The 19752-nt window shown below is 40.5% G+C and overlaps 1 long non-coding RNA gene and 2 pseudogenes across 1 annotated transcript; all 3 read right to left on the bottom strand.

The window, feature by feature from the left end:
* Positions 1-826: 826 nt before the first annotated feature.
* On the bottom strand, positions 827-7574 carry LOC145279964 (uncharacterized). The gene is made up of 2 exons (XR_013868503.1): positions 7469-7574; positions 827-4340 (listed from the first exon to the last, which is right to left on the bottom strand). It is a non-coding gene; the product is annotated as an uncharacterized LOC145279964 (long non-coding RNA).
* A 670-nt stretch (positions 7575-8244) lies between these two features.
* LOC145280624 (U2 spliceosomal RNA) lies at positions 8245-8382 on the bottom strand (annotated as a pseudogene).
* Positions 8383-16493: 8111 nt separating this feature from the next.
* Positions 16494-16647, bottom strand: LOC145280639 (U2 spliceosomal RNA; annotated as a pseudogene).
* Between the last annotated feature and the right edge of the window lie 3105 nt (positions 16648-19752).

Here is a 19752-nt window from a genome sequence, read left to right as displayed (position 1 = left end):
TATTCCCATGGCACTTGCAAATTCAAAGGAAATTGATTTAACAAAAGTTCAGATTTCACCAATGCATAGAGTGGCCCCTATAATTATGACCTTCATATATCATAGTGTACGTTTGTTTGTAGCACCAGCGGTATAACACTTATGCAAATGACCAAACTGTGGCGCAAGGTGATGTCACAGCGGAAGGAAAGATAAAAGCAAGGGAAACCCATGCCAGCATGGAATAACAAGTAGCATTGTGGAGGCATGAGAGACTAGAAAAGACGTGACATGGTTTTTATTAAGCACATGGCAAACAAGAGAAACTGTAAATAAACAAGATGCAGTTGTTGTTTGGAAAGTACCGTTGATAAATGCCTTTTGTTGGCAAATACGAAATTGTTGATTAATGTTAATTAAACCATTATCATCATCATAGGAAGCCGAAGATTCTACTGTTGGCATTGGTTTCCCTGATATTTTTCTAGTCAGAATTTTTTCTTGAAAGTCACCGGGTACTTACTGGAGGGACCCACATGAAGGTTGCAAACATCCCAAGTGAAAGTGATTTTGTGTAACGAGCTGGATTCGAATTTGGAATATCCAGGTCGTAAGTCTATGTCATTTACCATTTGCTCACCATTACCTCCCAATGAAAGAATAAAATAATGGGCGAGCAAAAAGCTTAATAAATTTTTCTAAATAAAAATTGGTTGGTCTGAGAAGATTCAATTGTTTATTTTATAACCAGAAGGAAATAAAATTAAGTAAAGGGAGGGAGGGAGGCTCAATTCTAAGTTATTTATAAACCTATTAATAGAATATGCGCAGAAAGAAAAACAAAACCTTTTTACAGAAGAATGAAATGGTTTATTTCACTGGCAGAAAATGGGTCAGTGTACAAAATGAGAAAAAGGAAGAGGTGAAAGTTCTTTTCACTGATGTCGAAGGTTGGCCAGTAGTTATCATCAGCCAAAGATCGTCAATGCTTTTTTTTTTTAGTTTTCTTATCATTTTGTATTAGGTGGATATAGAGCATCCTAGCGGATGTTAGACATTCACTCGTTGTTGAGCTGAGCTACATATTTGTTTATGAGCTTAATATCTTTAGAGGAATAGTTATTTTAAATCCTCCACTCCACTTTGACATTTTTTAAGAAGGGGAGTACTTTCCTGAACTTTTATGTAACTCTTTACCCGTATGTCATGTTTTCTCCTCAATATTATGAGTAAATGGTTCTGTCTTTACTGTATTTGCATATTTGTTTCATTTAAAATACTCATAAAAAGCAAATCCACATATCTTATAGCATATAAGTTTCCAATCTTAAATGTATCTGCCTGTCTGTATGTCTTTGTCATGCAACACTGTAATCTATTCTTTTGATGTTGTGGCTGAAGGCTAATGTTCCCAGATGTTCAATGATATATCAAGGCGTATCTCCCTACAGATGTTTCAATGGAGGTATTTATATACTTTATTCTTTCAGGTTTATTGAATACAATAGTCTGGTTTAATGGCCTTTTATTTTATATAACTTTCTCCTTCTATATATTTATCATAAAACATTCATATTTCTCCTTGATATTATGAGTAAAGGTTCATGTCACTATTGTATTTGCATGTTTAGTTAATTTAGAATTTTCGTAAACTTCAAATCCACATATTTTGCAAATATAAACTTTTTTCTTTTTGTTTCATTTTACTTAAGTTAAAGTTCTTTGACATTAATGGGTCGTTTCTTGAAGCTAATGCTTGATTTCTATATGAGATACATAGATATTCGAGAGTTTCAAATAAATTCTCCTTTACCTCTCAAATGTTGAGTTGGAAAACATCATCTTTCCTCTGATTAATTGACCTATTAACAATGTTATAATATATCTTTCTTGTGTTCTCTTGAGCTTAATGGATTCTAGAACAATTTATCTAGTCTGGTGGAATATCTAACTTAGTGTTATTACTATAGGCAACATTTCTTAGAGAAGATGCATCATTCCTCGTATAAGCAATGTGGAGTTGCCATACAGAAGTGATCTTATTGAGGCTGTAAATACTATGGCATAATGAGTATTTATATCCTCACAAATCCTTGTTTAGAAAAACTTGAAGATGGTGTTTTCTAGTAGGCATTCAAGTTTTCCTTCCTAGTATGTGTTTGCTTGTGAACTCTTAAGGAGGAATTATGTGTAAATGCAGTGTCGCACACATTACAAATGTAACGTTTCTCTCCAGTGTGTATACGCATGTGTTTTGTTAAGTAAGAATTGTCTGAAAATGCAGACGGACATGCATTACACAGATAGGGTTTTTCACCAGTGTGTATCCTGACATGTCTTTTTAGATCAGAGCTGCGTAAAAATGCTGAACCACATTCTTCACAGATATAATTTTTTTCACCAAGATGGTTTCGAATGTGTCTTTTTAAGGAGGAGTCTTGTGAGAATGTTGATTTGCATATTTCGCAAGAATAAGGTTTCTCCCCTGTGTGTGTTCGTGCATGTTTTTTCAATGACGAATGTTGTGAAAATGAGGCACCACATATTTCACAAAAATATGGTTTTTCTCCTGTGTGTGTTCTCATGTGTTCTGTTAAGAAATAATTGCGTGTAAATATAGAATCGCATAGTGTACAAGGATATCTCTTCTCAGCCGTGTGTGCTTGCATGTGTATCTTGAACGACGACTGTTCAGAAAATGTAGACTGACATGTTTTGCACAGATAAGATTTTTTAGAGTGCGTTTGCATGTGTCTTTTTAGTGAACTATTATGTGCAAAGGTAGTGTTACATTTTTTACAAGAGTGTGGTTTCCATCCAGTGTGTGTGTGCATGTGTGCTTTTAAGGAGGAAGATTGTGAAAATGATAATTCACATACTTGACATTGAAAAGGTTTTTCACCAGTGTGTATTCGTACATGCCTTTTTAAATTAGAATTGCTTGTAAATGAGAATTTACATACTTCGCAAGAATAAGATTTTTTCTTGGGATATGCTTCCATTACTGATATTCTTAAAATGCTGATCTCATTACTGTTTTTTCATATAGTGCCATGTTTTTTATATAATGGCATACTTTCCGGTATGAAAATCCTGATCACCACTTATCTGATGAGTTCATTTTTGTCCAAAATTTATCTGGAAATGAACAAGATAATTACAAATCTTACATCAGAAAAATCCAGTATATATAATCACTCAATTTGTACACTTAATCGAAATATCTATAAAAGTAAGAATGCGTGTGAGGACACTTCTCCATCTATATCCTCAACGAATTTTTGACCTACAAAATTGAAACTTCTTATATAGCGTATTCAGACATGTAGAGAACTTTTTAATCGGTTTTCATCCAGAAAACAGGGGACTTAAGAGGGCAAAATGGAAAAATTGGTACACTGATGTCATCAGATTTTTATCTGTTTGTCAACTGTCTCACAAATGTGCATGTGTGAATTGTGCACATGACAAATAACTTATGTTTAATATAAGTAGGCTTGAAAACAGTTTTTAAAGTCATGACAAGCTGGTGTAATATCTATCGTACTTGACTCCATCCAGTGTCTGTGCATGTGTTCTTTTAAGGAGGAAAATTCGCATACTTGACATAATGTTTCTCACTTTTTTATTATTTTACTTTGTTGAGTTTTAACACCTCAAGGGTCTCCGTCCTGGAGCTAACACTTGATTTCATTATGATTTGAAATTATATCCAAAGAAGAACAGATGTCGCCCCCTTTATGGATCCTATCTGTATTTCATGCCAGCTTGGTTTTCTAGAGAGTGTTTTCATGTATTTCTTCAGATTTTTTTCATAAGGCTAGTTGCTCCTATCACAACTGGTATAATATTGATTTCTTTAAGGAACCATGTCGTTTTTAAATAATTTCTTAGATCCTTATATTTTGTTATCTTTTCCCATTCAGTTCTATTAAGGCCATAGTCATTTGGAATGATGACATTGATAATGAGCTCAGCTCTTTCAGGCTTGTTCCATATTACAATATATGGTTTAATGACCTTACCTTTTATGTATCTGCCCACCTGTATATCTTTGTCATAGAACACTGTCACTTTTCCATTTGATCTAATGGGTGATGGTTCATGTCCTCAGATGTTGGCCGATCTTCCAAGCTGCCTTCCTCCACAGATTTTCCAATGGAGGTATTTACATACTTTGTTGTGGCAGACAATGTAAAAGCTATCTGCCAATAAGGTTCGGCATCCAGACATTAGGTGGCTCAGGCTCTCAATTGCTGATCGTACATGTCCTTTTAAATTAGACCTGCTTGTAAATGAGATTTTACATACTATCTATGACGTCACTCCGACGCTATCATATATTATTAAACAGCTGTTATCTGTGAATGGAGAAATTATACTAATAAACAAATTGTATGTGAAAAAAAGTACATAAACATAAAATTTACTGAATTTGTATATTGAATTGAATTTGCACATAAAACATTTCATCTAAAATGATTCCATACGAATTAATTGTAAAATACATTTTAACTCATACAGCGAAACGTAAAAATCTGTACAAGTGAGCAAACTGAAAACGAAACTTATTAATACAATCTAAAAATCTACATTTCTCACCAAAGAACATTAAAAAGTTATACAAATATAATTCGTTAACAAACAAGGTATATTATTTTGAACCAAATATTTTATATTGTGTCACAATTATAATCCAGACATGCATAAAGTTATATTATTTGGGATTTAATGCATACAACTATATACTTAGATTATAAGACATTTCACTAACATGATACAAAAAATACCTTATCGTTTAAACGTTTTATGCAAACATTAAACCATTATCACCAACTGTGTTATAAATAGGACACCAAATAATTTCTTTTTAAAAGTTATAAGAGAATATATAATAGCAGTGCTTACTACATAATTAGTCTAAATAAAGGATAAAATTAATCTATATTCATCAACTTCTCTCCAATAATTATTGAACCCTCTTAAAAATTTCTGCGTAATCTGCTAAAATTCTATTTATTCGATGATGTATAAATTTATAGGCAAGAATCTTGCAATAGTAAGCCACTAAGTATGAAACTTTTGCTTTGCAAATGTTTCCATTCTAATATTCTTAATGGAAATGTGAAAATGCTGGTTCACTTCTGTCTGATGATTAAAATTTCTCAACAATAAATATTTGTTTTTTATAATGTTGGGGCAATTAATTAGAATCAGAATTGGGAATCGGAAAACTTTTGGGGTGTTGGAATCGGTATCAGAAAAATTTGTACCTATTTCCTGGTGCCAAAATCGATTCTTTTAATTGTCTTTTATATTTGATATTGTTTAAAGCAAAATTTTCCCCTGAATAGTTCCATGCAAGAGCGTAAAAAAGGCCAAATTTGGCCTCAAAAAGGCTAATGTGACAAGCTTGGAAAGGCCAAATTTTCAAAACAAGATGGCAGCAGCCTCGATTATCGTACATTCAGTCTAATAAAAAATGTTGAAAAAATAATAAAAATTAAATTTTTTTCGGGTTTTATTTCAACCTTAGGGTCTAATAATGTATTTTATATAAAAATAGATAATTTTTATAAATTATTGTCTGTGAAATAATTTATGCCGCTGAAATGCACATTAGCCAAATACTGTTTAACATAAATGTTAAACGGTATTCTACTCAGTAAATGTTGGCGCGTTACTTATGGAAAAACGGTTAATTAAACTGCAGAAGCACCTGTTAAACTATATAAGTTCTATAATTGAATACCCCCCCAAAAAAAGAACGAAAAACATAGAATATGCTTTTGTAAACCGCTCATGAAAACTTACTGACAGCAACATTTTTACTATTAAATGAAGTGAAAACTTTTTATGAAAAATATTTGTCATTTAAAATGTCCGCCATGTATTTATGCATCTTGTGAAACGTCAAGTGAAGTAACTATGCGCGTGCGCGCAGTTTAGTAAGAAAATGAAAAAATTAATGTAATTAAGAAAGTGATAAAAAGATTGTCCGTTTCGATATCGGGAAGCGGAAGCATATCCGGAAGGATGAGTGGGAAGTCATTTCGGCCTTGAAGCCGAAAAATGTTTTTTGGGTCATGTTTTGGCTCTTTTGGTTCCGTTTGGCTCTTTTTTGGCGTTTTTTTCCTGAATGGGAAACAAGATGGCCACCAGCAAAAACAATAGTGATTACGTTGGATGCTGAATGCCTTCAAATATGGATAACTACTTGTTTGCGCAAAGAATGAATGCGATATTCGTTCTCAACGTATCCGAAAACCTACTGAAGTCAACAAGGGTTTGTATTACGGTACACATAGATTCGAAAAAGTTGTCAAAAAACAAATATATAACAAATAAATGTTATCAAAGGCAAGATAAGTTACTTTTCTACCAAACTGGATATATTTTTCGTGTTTTTATTCAATGTAACATGTTTATTCAGCTCGAAAACCATACAGTGTTTATCGATGTATTGGAACATTCAAGATGGCATCTGATTCTCTCTTTAACACGGTAAGTTTGGGAAAAGATGTTATATATAAAAAAACGGATAAAATACTGTTAAAAACTCGCTCAATATATGTAACCGTGACATAGGTTGACATATATTCGGCGGGTTTTTAATAGTATTTTGTATAGTTTTTTTTTTATTTATAACACCTTTTTCCAAACTTACGGTGTTAAAGAGGGTGTGAGACGCCATTTTGAATTTTCGAATACATCGGTAAACACTGTATGTTTTTCGAGCTGAATAAATATGTTACATTGAATAAAAACACAAAAAATATATCCAGTTTGGCAGAAAAGTAACTTATCTTGCCTTTGATAACATTTATTTGTTATATATTTGTTTTTGACAACTTTTTCGAATCTATGTGTACAGTAATACAAACCCACCAACAGTACTTACTTAATTGTCATATGATCATATGAAAAATAGTAATATATAAAAAATTACAAAAATTTACCGAGTAGAAAATTATTTATAATTAAAAGTAATTTTTACGGAAGAGTGGGAGAAATTGCATTTTCCCTAGATGTAAACGCCTTGCAGATTGTGAATACAGGGGACATACTTATTCCCCTTTTTGCTATTTTAATGGATGACGTTTTGCTTCGGCCCATAGGGATAGATTTATTTACTAAAAACGCAAAAGCCTTACTTTTACTCGATGAATTTTCGTAATTTTTGGATATATTAATATTTTCTACATGACAATTAAGTACATACTCTTGCTTTTGCTTAAAACCAGATATTAAAAAAAAATCGATCTCTCAAAAAGTGAATTTTAAGCCTTTAAACTGACGAATAAGGTGTATTTTAGTTTAAATAGAAATTTGTAAATAGTTAAATATGTTGCTCGATTATTTAATAATGATTTGTATTTTTTTTTTATCTCGTAAAAAAATATTAACGAGAATTAAACTACGACAAAATATAAACATTTGGTTTGTACCTTGTAATATATTTTGAAGCAATAAAACTAACAAAGCTTACCTATATTCATTCTGCGATTCGATTTAACATGAAACGCTGAGTTGTTAAAATTTAGCTATTTTTTATTATAAAAAAAAACAAAACAAAAAAAAAAACGAAGTTTTTGTTTCGTTTGTATTTCGGACTGAAAAATTGCTATTTGCTGATTGGATAATAATTTCCAGTATTTACTGGGATGTATCAAAATATAGAAATGATCTATATTCTTTTGGGTAACAAGGTTTGATTACCACCACTGAAGAAAATGGGTGGTCTAAGCAATGACAGCAAGTGTAGGTTCTGCTCGCAGAAGCAGAGAGTTTGAGCCACCTGACATCCAACTGTAAGGTTCTACTGTGGGGATCCACTATACGACCGGACACAATGGAATATGTAAATATCTCCTCTAGACGATCTGTTGCAGCAGCAAATTCTAGGAACATATACTAGAAAGAACAATCGGGAATAAGTGATATCCACTATGAGTATCCAATTCCTATAGCTACAGGTACCTAGAACAAGGCCGATAGCCATTAGTTGCGTGCTCTCATGTAATGAATGAATGCGTGAATGTAGGACATGAAATTCTTAAAGATAAACTAAAATGACCTAAAAATGGGTTGAAATGACTTAAATAAATAAAAAGTAAATGACTTAGAATGACTTTAATGAACTTAAGGATGAATTGAATGACCTTAAGAATGATTTGAATGCTTAAAAAATAACTGGAATCCTTCGAAAACAACTTGATTGATCTGGAGAATGACTTGAATGGCTTTGAGACTGACTGGTTGTAAAGTGGGTGATCATTTTACATTAAATTAATACAGAAAAGTGATCCCCCACTTTATATTACAAAGTTACAAACATAAGTATAGCATGTAGTAAGAACAGATACTACACTTTGATCTTGTCCAATAGGCCAAGAAAAGGGTATTTATTTGCTCCCCCACCGAGCAAATAAGGCACAAGGCCGATTTTTAATGTGAGGAGTGAAGGGGAAATGGGGACCACCTCCCCGGGGAGTAGGGGAGCTGGATAGTGACAATTGGTATGAAGGGTTGCCCCTACATTGATCAAGGTCTTATATGTGGAGTTGTCCCCACATATGGTCTTTGCTTGCAGTATCTGCCAGAACAGATACTACACTTTGATCTTCATATTTAATCTATTTCGTTTAAAGAAAAAAATACAATTTAAAAAATTCCAATATAAAATTAAAAAATTTTAAAAAGTAAAATCTCCAAAAGACAAAACAAATTTAGGCACAAGGCCCTATAAGATCTGGGGAGGGGAATGTTGCAGGGTCTTTGTAACTAAAGTAAAAATTGGAGTCTTTGGCGACTTTACTCTTGACTGGCAACATTTACCACAATACCTCATTCAATCTGTGGACTCTAAACTAACTAATGAAAACCCCAGCGTTTTTACAAAAAAGATATATATACAATTTCTGTGTGTGTGTGTGTGTGTGTGTGTGTGTGTGTGTGTGTGTGTGTGTGTGCATTTTTTTTATCAAAATGTGTGTGTGTGTGAAAAAAATTCAATTCATTGGAAAATAAAAAGTTCTTGAATTTGGAAGAAAAACAGTTTGTGTTGGGGAGTGGGAAATCTAGAAAAAAATATACAAAAAATAAAATTTCCTAGTGCATTGTTAGTAAAGCCCCTCCCTGAGCTAATCTAGAAAGTTAGATCGCCTACTGTTTTCCGGGGCACCGAAAACAAGTGGGGAGATCCCTAATGGGGATTGGGAAGAATTCATATCGGGTGTAGGGAGTAAAATAAATAGATTGTTAAAAACGAAAAAGGAGGATATATTAGGCGGCGACCTTCGAGTAGGGGTTGACCAGGGGGTGATAAAACAAAAAGATGGGGGGGGGGTAGTGGTAGGGTAGCCTCGGAAGGTTCTCTAGTGCCAAAAAACAAACAATCGGGGGACAGGATCTCATTTGTACCACCAGTCAAGAGTCTCTTTACTTTGTATTTGTCTAACCTAGCGGGATGGGCTCCGTAGGACCCAGTACCGCATGTGCCATGCCTATGGTGGTAACACGAATTCAAACTTGGCGCCTCGTCAGATGCACAAGCTAGCGTCATGCACCCACCTCTTGTCAAAGGCCACTCAAGGCAACCTCTTCGAATCGCATCTGATCTTTACTTTAAGCAGATGTTTAAAGTAGACAATCAGATCCTGATCCGGAACAGATATCCCTTCGCAGACTCGCTTGAGGCATGCGATCCATATGACCATCCTCGCTACTGCTAGTATTGCTAGAAAAACCATTGCAAATCAATGTTCTCCACAAAATATGATTCGTCGAGTTCAAGCCAGCGCTTGGCATCGATGCGAGCCGTTACCTCGTTGATGTACCCTAGAAGGGTTCTGAGCCTGCTGCAGCGGAAAAAGGCATGACCGGCTGTTTCTCTCATGTCTTCGTCGCAGCGCAGGCAGTAGACCCGGGTTTCTTCATTGTAAAGGTTGAGTTCATCAAAGAGGGGATGTGCGTTCTGGACAAGTCGCCAGGTAAGGGAAAATTCCGAATTTGTAAGAAAGTTCCGTCCGGTTGCCCAACTCCACTGGGAGCGGACCACATCCAACGACATCCCCGTCCGTTTCACTAGTGGTTCCTTTTTGCTACGCCCCACTAGCTCCCGATAAAGCCTGTTCCTAGACTGTTCGAGGATACTGGTCCCCGGCAATGCTCTAAGTTCGGACCGGCATTCGGCTTAAAATGTTTGTTCCCCCCTCGGTTGAAGCACGGCGGAGACCGAGGGGTCAGGTGTGAGATTGGAAAACGAGCTTTCAACCGCAGTGACCCATGGAATGTCTACGTACAACGAACGGCTCAGAAAGGCCAACCTCTCTGCGTGCTTGTGACATAGGAGATCAGGCAGTCCTAAGCCTCCCCTGCTCGGATTTCAAACACAGACCTCTCTGCAAACATAATGCTTACCCTCGTTTCACAAGAGTGTGTCGAGGTGCTTCTGTAAGCTGATTCATCATTTTGCAGGGAGGGGAAGTACAGACAGATGGTAAAGGATGAGCGGAAAGACGTATGTAACACACGTCTCCACCCAACCCTTCAAGGACAATTTCCATCGAACCCAAGTCTTAACAGAGGATTCGACCTTGGCCTCTACTTCCGACCAGTTTTTCTTCAGCTGGAGACCTGGTCCAAACCACACACCAAGGATCCGGACGAGGCCGTCGGTCCAACTGAAGATGCCTGGAAGTGAATTTACTCCAGTCCAGGCACCCAACCGCAGACATACCTACTTACTGCGATTGAAGACGGCCCCCGTAACTTCTTCATATCGAGCAAGCACCTCGGTGATCACTTGTGGGGCAAGACACGAACACGGTGACGTCATCGGCGCACGCGGAAACCCTGGCTCATGTGCCTCCAGGAAGAGCTACCCCATGCAGGACTGGTGTAGTCGCCTCGTCCCTTAACTTGCGAAGGAGGGGTTCCCATGCCAGGACGTACAAGAGAGGTGACAGCAGACAACCCGGTCGCACCGACCGGGAGACAGCAAAAGACTCCGACAGCTTACTGTTGATCTGCACCGCTACCGTTGGCCTGTCATAAAGTACAGAGATCCACTTGCGGAACTCCGGATTAAATCCGGTGGCCTCCAGCACAGATCCCACGAACCTATGGTCCACCCTATCGAAAGCCTTGAACTGATCCAAACTGATCAGCGCGGCCTCTGCGTCGTCTTCTGTCCCCTTTATGAGCATGTGTATCAGATGAAGATTGTCCTGAATCGATCTCCCCTTCACAGCATAACTCTGGTCTGGTGCGATCAAGTCAGTGATGACAACCTGCAAACGATTCGCAAGAACCTTGGCCAAAATCTTTAACTCTGTGTTTAGTAGAGTCAAGGGCCTGAAATCGTCTAAATCTTCCTCTCCACCATGCCGTTGACCTTTCCTCAGCAATGTGATCACACCCTTGGTCACCTGCCCAGGGATGGAGCCCTGAACAAACCAATGGTTGAACATATCCTTCAGAATAGGGACCAACAGGGGCAACAGCCTCAAGTAGAATTTGTAGGGTAGACCATCAAGCCCTGGGGACTTGTTGCAGCCGACCTGCTTCAATGCAGTAATGATCTCATGTTCCGCAACAAGACCATCACAGCTAGCCGCCATGAGGCGGGGCAAGTATGCCAAACTCTTCAACCCTGAGTTTGGGTAGTTGGGTGAAGCGCTCAGATAGATGCTTTCGAAACCCCTCGCAAATCTCCCATGTCGACATGAGGGCATGCCCTTCCAAGTCGTTTACTTTTTGAATGTACCCATCCGAGCCACACCTTAGAGCAGCCTTACGCTCAACAGCATCTACATTAACAGCCTCGTTCAAGACTTTCATTAGCCTAGCCCTAATTATCTGGCCCTCGTACTGCTCGCTAGCCAAGCGGTTGAGGTCTTGTTTTGCTAGCGCTATCTCTAGAGGCCCCCCCTCCACCGCCTGGGTCAGCCTATGTTCTATACGCTTCTTGGCCTTAGCCTTATCTAGTGCGAGGCGTTGGCTGTACTGGACCGAGAAGCGTCTAATCTTAGCCTTGAGACTAACCCACCACTTACTCCCGGTAACCGCCTCCACTAATGCCCATTGGATTATCTCTGTAACCTTCAACCGGTAGTCCTCCAGCTCCAACAAGGTGCAGTATCCGGCCAGTCTAGGCCTATAGCTCAAGTTCAGACGGGCCATAACTAGTTTATGGTCTGACTGTCCTAAAAAGTGGAACGTGGGGCAAGATAGGAAATCTACATCGCCTCTTCTAACTAACATCCGATCCAAGTACTTGGATAGGAAGGCGTATTAGGATGCCACATCCACATCTCTTGCCCCGGGTGATCCAGGCGAAATCTGTCGACCAGGTCGCATGAAGCCATCAGGTCAGACAGACTGCTATCGCACCACACCGACCCGCTAGTCCCCCCCCGACCTTATCTATCTTGGGATCAAGGATGGCATTCCAATCACCCATTAAAACTACCCTCTCCGGATCATCTATAAAACCCTCCACCTGTCGAAAGAAGGAAGCCCTTTCCACAGCGGAATTAGGTGCGTAAAACTGCGACTATCCAAAACACTGCTATTAACGGCAACATCGACGACAATCGCCCGCCCGTCCCCGTCCACATGAACAACATTCACCGACGCTGATAGGGTGCAATTTACTAGCAAGGAGATTCCACGACTATAGGTATTGCTGAGTAAACATCGTAATCGTTCACCACACCTGACAATCCCCGTCACAAATAAAGTGGGTCCCTGTATAGCGACAATATCTACCTTGAGGGACACCAGATCTCTCAGAACGCGCGTGGCCTTGCTTTGACATCTGAGGCCCCTCACATTATAAGTAGCCAAGTTTAAAGCCATGGTCACCTACCTTATTCAGTGTCTCACATGGGCCTGAAATCCTCGAGGTTGAGGACATGGCATGCTTGTCCAATGCTTCCGGTCAGTAATTCAGCTGAGGGTGATCCGTTCATGGCCACGTTTCCCACATCCAGGGGAAAGAACTGCACGCCTGTGGAACTCTGTTCCGTCTGCCTGCTTCCCACCTGACTACAACTTGGATGTCTTCAAGTCCAACGTAAACAAATTCCTAATGAACCGCCCCCTTAAGTAAACACTTCATCAAATCTCCACACTAATGTACTATACTTACAATAACCCTTATCCCTGAGTGGCTTCCGGGCCTTGATAAGTGGTGACCACCGTGTAAAAAAAAAAAAAAGGTTAGTTTGAGTGCCCTGTAAAAGGAGGATGGGGGGATGTAAACGGGGACTCTGCCCTCACATTTGTAAAATAAATTGTTCAGCGAAGGATGCTCCGTGTCCACCAGCTGCTGGCCCGGGATTGCATCCTTCGTGGCATATATCATGGCCCAGAGAGCCTCTGTCCTGGAATCCTTGTTGACCCTAACAAATATGGTCAACAAGGGAGTGTCTTTGAAGTTAGTGGGATCGGTGATATTGTCCACACCGACATAGGTAAAGTTCCTTAGTTGGTTGTAACGGACCTTCTGCTGGCCTTTCAGCTCTGGTGTTCCCTGCAGAGAGCCCGTCTCACATATCCTTCCTCCTGGAAGGAAGGGTAGTCTTTTTGTCTGCTCTGTGCGGACAGTTGTGGTTGGAGTTGGTTTCTCTTTAGTGGGAGGAGGAGGAGTAGGGGAGGAGGAAGTGAGGGTTGGCGTGTCTGGTGAAGGGGTGTTTGGTGCTGGGGGTGTTGCTTTTTTGGGGGCGTCATTTGTCCTTTCTGGGGATGGGTTACGTGCTAGAGTCCTTGGGGGTTGGAGTTGAAGAGAGATCAGCCTCGGCATTTGAAACATTGAATTTTGGGGTGGGGGTGATTCCTTTTGTCTTCCTACTCTTTCTCCTCTTTGTATTCTTCTCTGCCATCTCTGCTGCTTCTGTTGTTTCCACTACTGCTGATGCTGCTGTCTCTTCCTCCGATGCGTTTTCTTCCTCTGAATCTTGAAGTTTCCTCTTGTTCGAGGAAGAAGGCGCCAGGATGTCCATGGGAGTTTGCTCTGGCTGGTCTTGGGTCACTGTTTGCTTGGGCATGCCTTTGGGGCGTCTGCCCTTCTTGGTGACCGTCGACCAACCAGCCTCTGCTGCTTGTCCCGGTTCAGCTGTAGTAGAAGTTGTTGGTGGGGCTGCAGCCGGGGTTTTGGTTGGTTCTTTGGTAGAGGCCATCCCTTGTGATTTGAGAAGGGATGCGGCCGGGAGTCTTTTAGGGCAGTCCTTGGCCATGTGCCCTTGTTTTTGGCAGTGCCAACATTGGGGGCCCTGCCCTCCACAATGATGGTCATCATCCACTTGTCGAATTTCATCATCGCAGGGATTTTATGGAATTCGGTTTTGTCCAGGACCATCTTGACCTTATGATCTCCGGTCATCACATTCCGTTGACTGCGGACAAGCATGACGGATTCCACGTCTCTATACTGGCTTAGTATAGCCCCGACCTGCCGGGCTCCCATGAAGACTGGGACATTCAGCACGGTGACGTTCGTTCTTCTCTTATTGAGGTATTCTTCCCCCGGTGGTCGGTTTTTGCTAGCCTTATCACGTCTTCTGGGCTGGGGAGCAGCACGTCCCACGTGGTATAGCTCCTCCTGCAGATGTAACTGGCTGGAATGTTAATATCTAGGAGGAGTGCCACCATGCTGTCCTTATTGACTCCTGTCAGGCTTCTGGTTTTTAGGTCAGATGTGGTCAGGGAGAGAATCTTTTCTCCAACTTCTCGATCTGACCTGGGATGGGTTTGACGATGTTGCCCACCGTATAGTCCTTGTAGGTGGAGTTAAAGCGCTCTCTGTAACCCTCCGGAGTCAGTTAGTCTTGCTGCGGTTTTGGGCCCCACGCTGTTTCCAGCTCTTGTGGTGAGTTGTATGGCCCTGGACATGGAGCTGCTGGCACTGCCTGTGGTTGAGTTTGAGGCGTAGTTTTAGCCTTGTTGGGGGACAGAGTCGGCCAGTCAGTGTCGAACGTTGCTTCCTGGCTTTGTCCAGCTCCCTGGCCGCCTCTCTCCTTCTTCTTTGTTGCAGAGTCACCTTTGGGAGGATGCTCCGCAGAAGTTTTCTCCTAGGATGTTTCATTTTCTGGAGTTGGAGCTCCTCCAGTTGGTGATGAAGCACTGCTTCTTCCAGTCTGCTTTCCTTCTGGAGCGTTGCCTTTGGGTGCGGGTTGTTCATTTCCCTTCTGAGAATTTTAAGAGAAGCTAACGTTTCTTGTATTAGCTTCCTGGTTCTCATAGTGATTCCGCTTTCTTCCTCTTCCTCCTCTTCCGCGGATGGGGGATCGTCTCTGGGGGAGTCGGTCGGTCGCTTGAGGTGGCTAGCATCTGTGGAGCTGGGATTGCCACTGGCTGTGGTTTTCCAGCTGCTTTTGTTGTCTCCTCGTTCTTCTTCCTCTTTTTCTCCTTAGGGTTGCCCTCTTGGGGAGCTGGGGTGACTTGGTTGCCATTGGCAAAGTAGGATTGAGGTTCAGAGGGTGCCACTAGTTGTGAATCACTTGAGTGGTATCTTGTTCCCTCATCCCCCGCACGCATGGAAGCTTCCATCTGGGAATGGTCCTCTTGGGGAGCCTGGGTGAGAGTGCTCTCCGACCGACGAGGATTGAGGTGGAAGGGGTGTCGCAGGATGTGTACCACTCTGATCGCACCTCGTCAGTCGCCTCTTTGACTCCCCAGTTTGGGGAGTGGCCCTCATGGGGAGCCAGGGGCGGGACTGGTTGCCCTCCTGATGTTGGACCTGCCTGAGTCGCCGCGGGCTGCAGCCCTGCCCTAGCCTTCTCCTCCTCTACTTCATTTGTGGTGGGTGCTCCCTCCGATGGGGAGTACTCGAGTGGAGCGATGTTGCGCATCTGGGGTGGTATATACCTTTTTCCCGGCATCGTGCAAACAAAACTGCACCGGCTGCTAACGCAGACCAAAGTGTAGCGGGGGAGAAAAGAAAATGCAGGGAAATGGGGGGGGGGAAGTGGGAGGTCAGAAGAGAGAAAGTGGATTGACCTCCTCTCACGGGGATGTCAGATTAGTCAGCTCAGATCCCTCGCAAGGGGGGGAGCAGGGAAGGAAGTCGCAGTGGGTGCTAGTATCGCAATTAAGAGAGAGAGAGGGGATAGAGAGGGGAGCAGAAACAAAACACCCGCCCTACCCATGTCACCCTGCCCGCAAACAACCTCAAGGAAGCGAAAAAGAGAGCCCGGTCTGCTCAATCCACTGGAAGAGCAGCGAAGGAAGACAAAGATTGGGCCTGGCAGGTCAGAGTGCTGCTCAGGCAATTAAGAGAGGTGAGAATAGACCATTTCAACCTCAGAGGAGAGGAGGAAACGAAGTACCCAACAAACTAAAGCTAACCCGACCAGGTCACGTCTACCAAAGAAAGGGTTGTCGGTCCCAAAAACAGCAAATTCCCAAAAAAGGAATCAGTTTCGGGTCAAGACTACCACACAATGGCGTCGGTCCTAGGGGAGCAAAAAGGGTGCAGACTCCCCAAAGAGGGTGTCGGTCCCACTAACAAAAGTTAGTACATCACGAAAGTGACAAAAGTGACACCTTGAACTTAACCCGAGGGTGGGTCAAGTGGAGCAGCCCTTTGAAAAAAATCAAAAATGAGGTAACTGGGAGAACAAATGCTACACTTTGATCTTGGCCAAAAGGCCAAGAAAAGAGTATTTATTTGCTCCCCCACCGAGAAAAATTAGGCACAAGGCCGATTTTTAATGTGAGGAGTGAAGGGGAAATGGGGAACAACTCCCCGGGGAGTATAGGAGCTGGATAATGACAATTGGTATAAAGGGTTGTCCCTACATTAACCAAGGTCTTATATGTGGGGTTGGTATTTATTTGCTCCCCCACCGAGCAAATTAGGCACAAGGCTGATTTTTTAATGTGAGGAGTGAAGGGGAAATGGGGACCAACTCCCCGAGGAGTAGGGGAGCTGGATAGTGACAATTGGTATGAAGGGTTGCTCCTACATTGACCAAGGTCTTATATGTGGGGTTGTCCCCATATATGGTCTTTGCTTGCAGTATCTGCCGGAACAGATACTACACTTTGAGATATTAAATCCTTTATTCATGTTAAAAAATACATTGAAAATCAACAATGAACAAAAATCTTACGCACATGGCCAACTCAAAAGGGGGGATTGTGGGGGTCGTTGGTCATCCTTGTCACTCTAGAACTAAACAAAATCAAAAGTTTCTCCCAGCTAGTATCTTCTTTCACCATAATACCGCATTCACCCTTTCATACTAGGGGACGTCCTACTTAACTCCCAATTTTTAAAACATTTTTTATTGACGTGTAAAAACAAAAAAAAAGATAACAATAAAAATGGTACAATAATTCATTTGTGTCGAGGGCGGGGGGAGGGAGTGATTAGTAGGACCCTCCCAACCCTGTCTAGTTGATAGACTGCCTGTTCCACTAGGTTTGTAAAAGGAACCTCGCTTCTGCGAGTCAACCTCTAAGTGGAGATGCCCTCTAGATGCGAGTGAATGGAGAGAGAAAAAAAAATTGTGGGTAAGGAATGGGGGGGGGGTAGTTTGTATTTCTTTCTCTCCAAGATTGGTGAAATTTAGAGGAGGAGGGTGAAAACAAAAATTGCAAGAAGGAGGGGGTGGGGATCGGGAGGGATGGAACACACACTCAGCTAGCTGAGAGGCTACTCAACTAAAAATGGGGCAGTAAAACCTGACATAGTGATTTTTTTATTTTTTTTTTATTACAATTTCACCCCAAACAAGGCACATTGCCACTTTAGTGTAGGGGGCTACTATCAGGGGAAGCAACTACTGGGGCACTATGTAGGGATTTGGCCAGCAAGATGTCGGTTCACGTTGCACTTGAACTTCTGCATATCAGTTAGGGAAGCAGGAACCTGGAATGGAATTCCAGAGTCTAGCAGTTCTGGGGAAGAAACTACTGGAGTAGAAAGATCTTTTACATCTAGGGATCTCTACTGTGTGGGTGTGTGATTTAGCTGCCTGTCGGGTTTGTCGAGGGTGTCTACGTCGTGGGGGCACAAGTGTCTGCAGTTCGTTAGAGCATTCACCATTAAAATACTTGTAGAACAAGCAGAGGGATGCAACGTTTCATCGATGGGACAGAGGCTGAAGCTTAGATGCCAGTTCAGGGCCTATCAGATTGGCGACTCTTTTTTTAACCTTGTCTAGGAGCGACAGACTAGCAGCAGATGCACCAGCCCAAATGTGACAACAATACTCCATACATGGGCGAATGGTGGCCTTATAGAGATACAGGATACTTTCAGGTGTCAGTAGTTTTCTAGCATGGTAGAGAGAGCCTACCTTTTTTGCAGCGGCCCTGGCAATGTTTTCAATATAATTGTTCCAGCTCATGTTTCCTGTGAACGTTAGGCCAAGCAGTTTGAAAGATGTACTCTCAAACAGGGAGTCACTGGCCATTGCTATTGGTGGTAGAGAAGGTTTCTTGTAATTATTGAAGGAAACCAGTTTAGTCTTGGCAGCATTGAATGTGACCATCCATTTATGTCCCCATTCCACTACAGATTGGACGTCATCCTCTAGTGTTTTTGCCATTTCTTTAGATATGTGTTCATTTGTTTTCCTGTCATGCCTGTTATAGAGTGTAGTGTCATCAGCATATATACCCATCTCAGAGGCAGTTTTGTCGGGGAGGTCATTAATAAATATCAGGAACAATAGAGGTCCAAGGCTAGACCCCTGGGGCACTCCCGCATTTATATCACACTGTTTAGATGTTCGACCGTGATATAGGACAAGAAGGAAAAAGCAGCACCTTTAGTACAAGTGAGTTAAACCACGGCACCGTGGTTAAACAGAGCTGAAAGGGAAAAGATAACGAAATGCCAAGGTCTTATGCATGGCACGAAAAGAAACTGGAAAATATCATCCCAATTAATATAGGAGCAATTGGATAGGTGTACTGTATCAGAATTTGGGGGGAATTTTTGACACCTTTAACCAGAAACTGCGAATAAAATATTTTTTAAAAAAACTCGTAATTTCACTGGTTAAAGTGGGTTATTTATTTTCTTTATGGAATATACTTCCAAAATAAACTATTAAAGTTGTTTAAAAATAATAGAAATATTATTTTTTATTTTTTAAAAACAGTGTTTACAAAAAGTTTTAAAAATGCCGGCGCGCCTTCATGCGGCCATTTTTTTTTTTTTTTTTTTTTTTTACGTAATGAAATCAATTGAATTTTACGAGTTAAATAATTTTCAATTTTTAAACTTTAAAAATCTATCAAAATTTTTCTTTTGGTTAAATTTTTACGATATTTTCAGGGTCAATGTGAAATTTTATGCTCTTTCCAATAAATCAAATTTGATATTTTAGACAAACGTTTTTTGTTAAATTCATCCCTCCCACATTTTGAAATGTCTATTAAAATTTTAATAATTAATTTACGTAACAAAGTTTAATATATCCAAAATTGAAAATAAAAGATAAATAAATAAAATATTCTAATTCAAAACAAAAAAAAAAGAAGTGGTTTTTTTTTTTTGGAAATTTACCTGTAAAATCCAAAGTGTAAAACCTTTTCTTTTTAAACCACGTTGATTTTTTTTTTTTTTTTTTTAAATTTTTTAAATGAAAGCTCATGTTATGCTTATATCGTCAAATAAATACTGGACGGTGACGACAATTTTTTTCTATTATATTCAATGTTTTCTTTTTTTAGATATTTTTTAAAAAAATTCACTCGATAAAGTAGAAAGAAAATATAATAATCAAAAACTCGTGTATTTCATTAAGAGAA

The sequence above is a fragment of the Euprymna scolopes genome, chromosome 7 (genome assembly GCF_053919585.1).
Source record: "Euprymna scolopes isolate OS-2025 chromosome 7, ASM5391958v1, whole genome shotgun sequence".
In the NCBI taxonomy this organism is placed as follows: Eukaryota; Metazoa; Mollusca; class Cephalopoda; order Sepiida; family Sepiolidae; genus Euprymna; species Euprymna scolopes.
The sequence above is the reverse complement of the archived record's forward strand: the minus strand, read 5'-3'. Positions and strand labels throughout refer to the sequence as shown.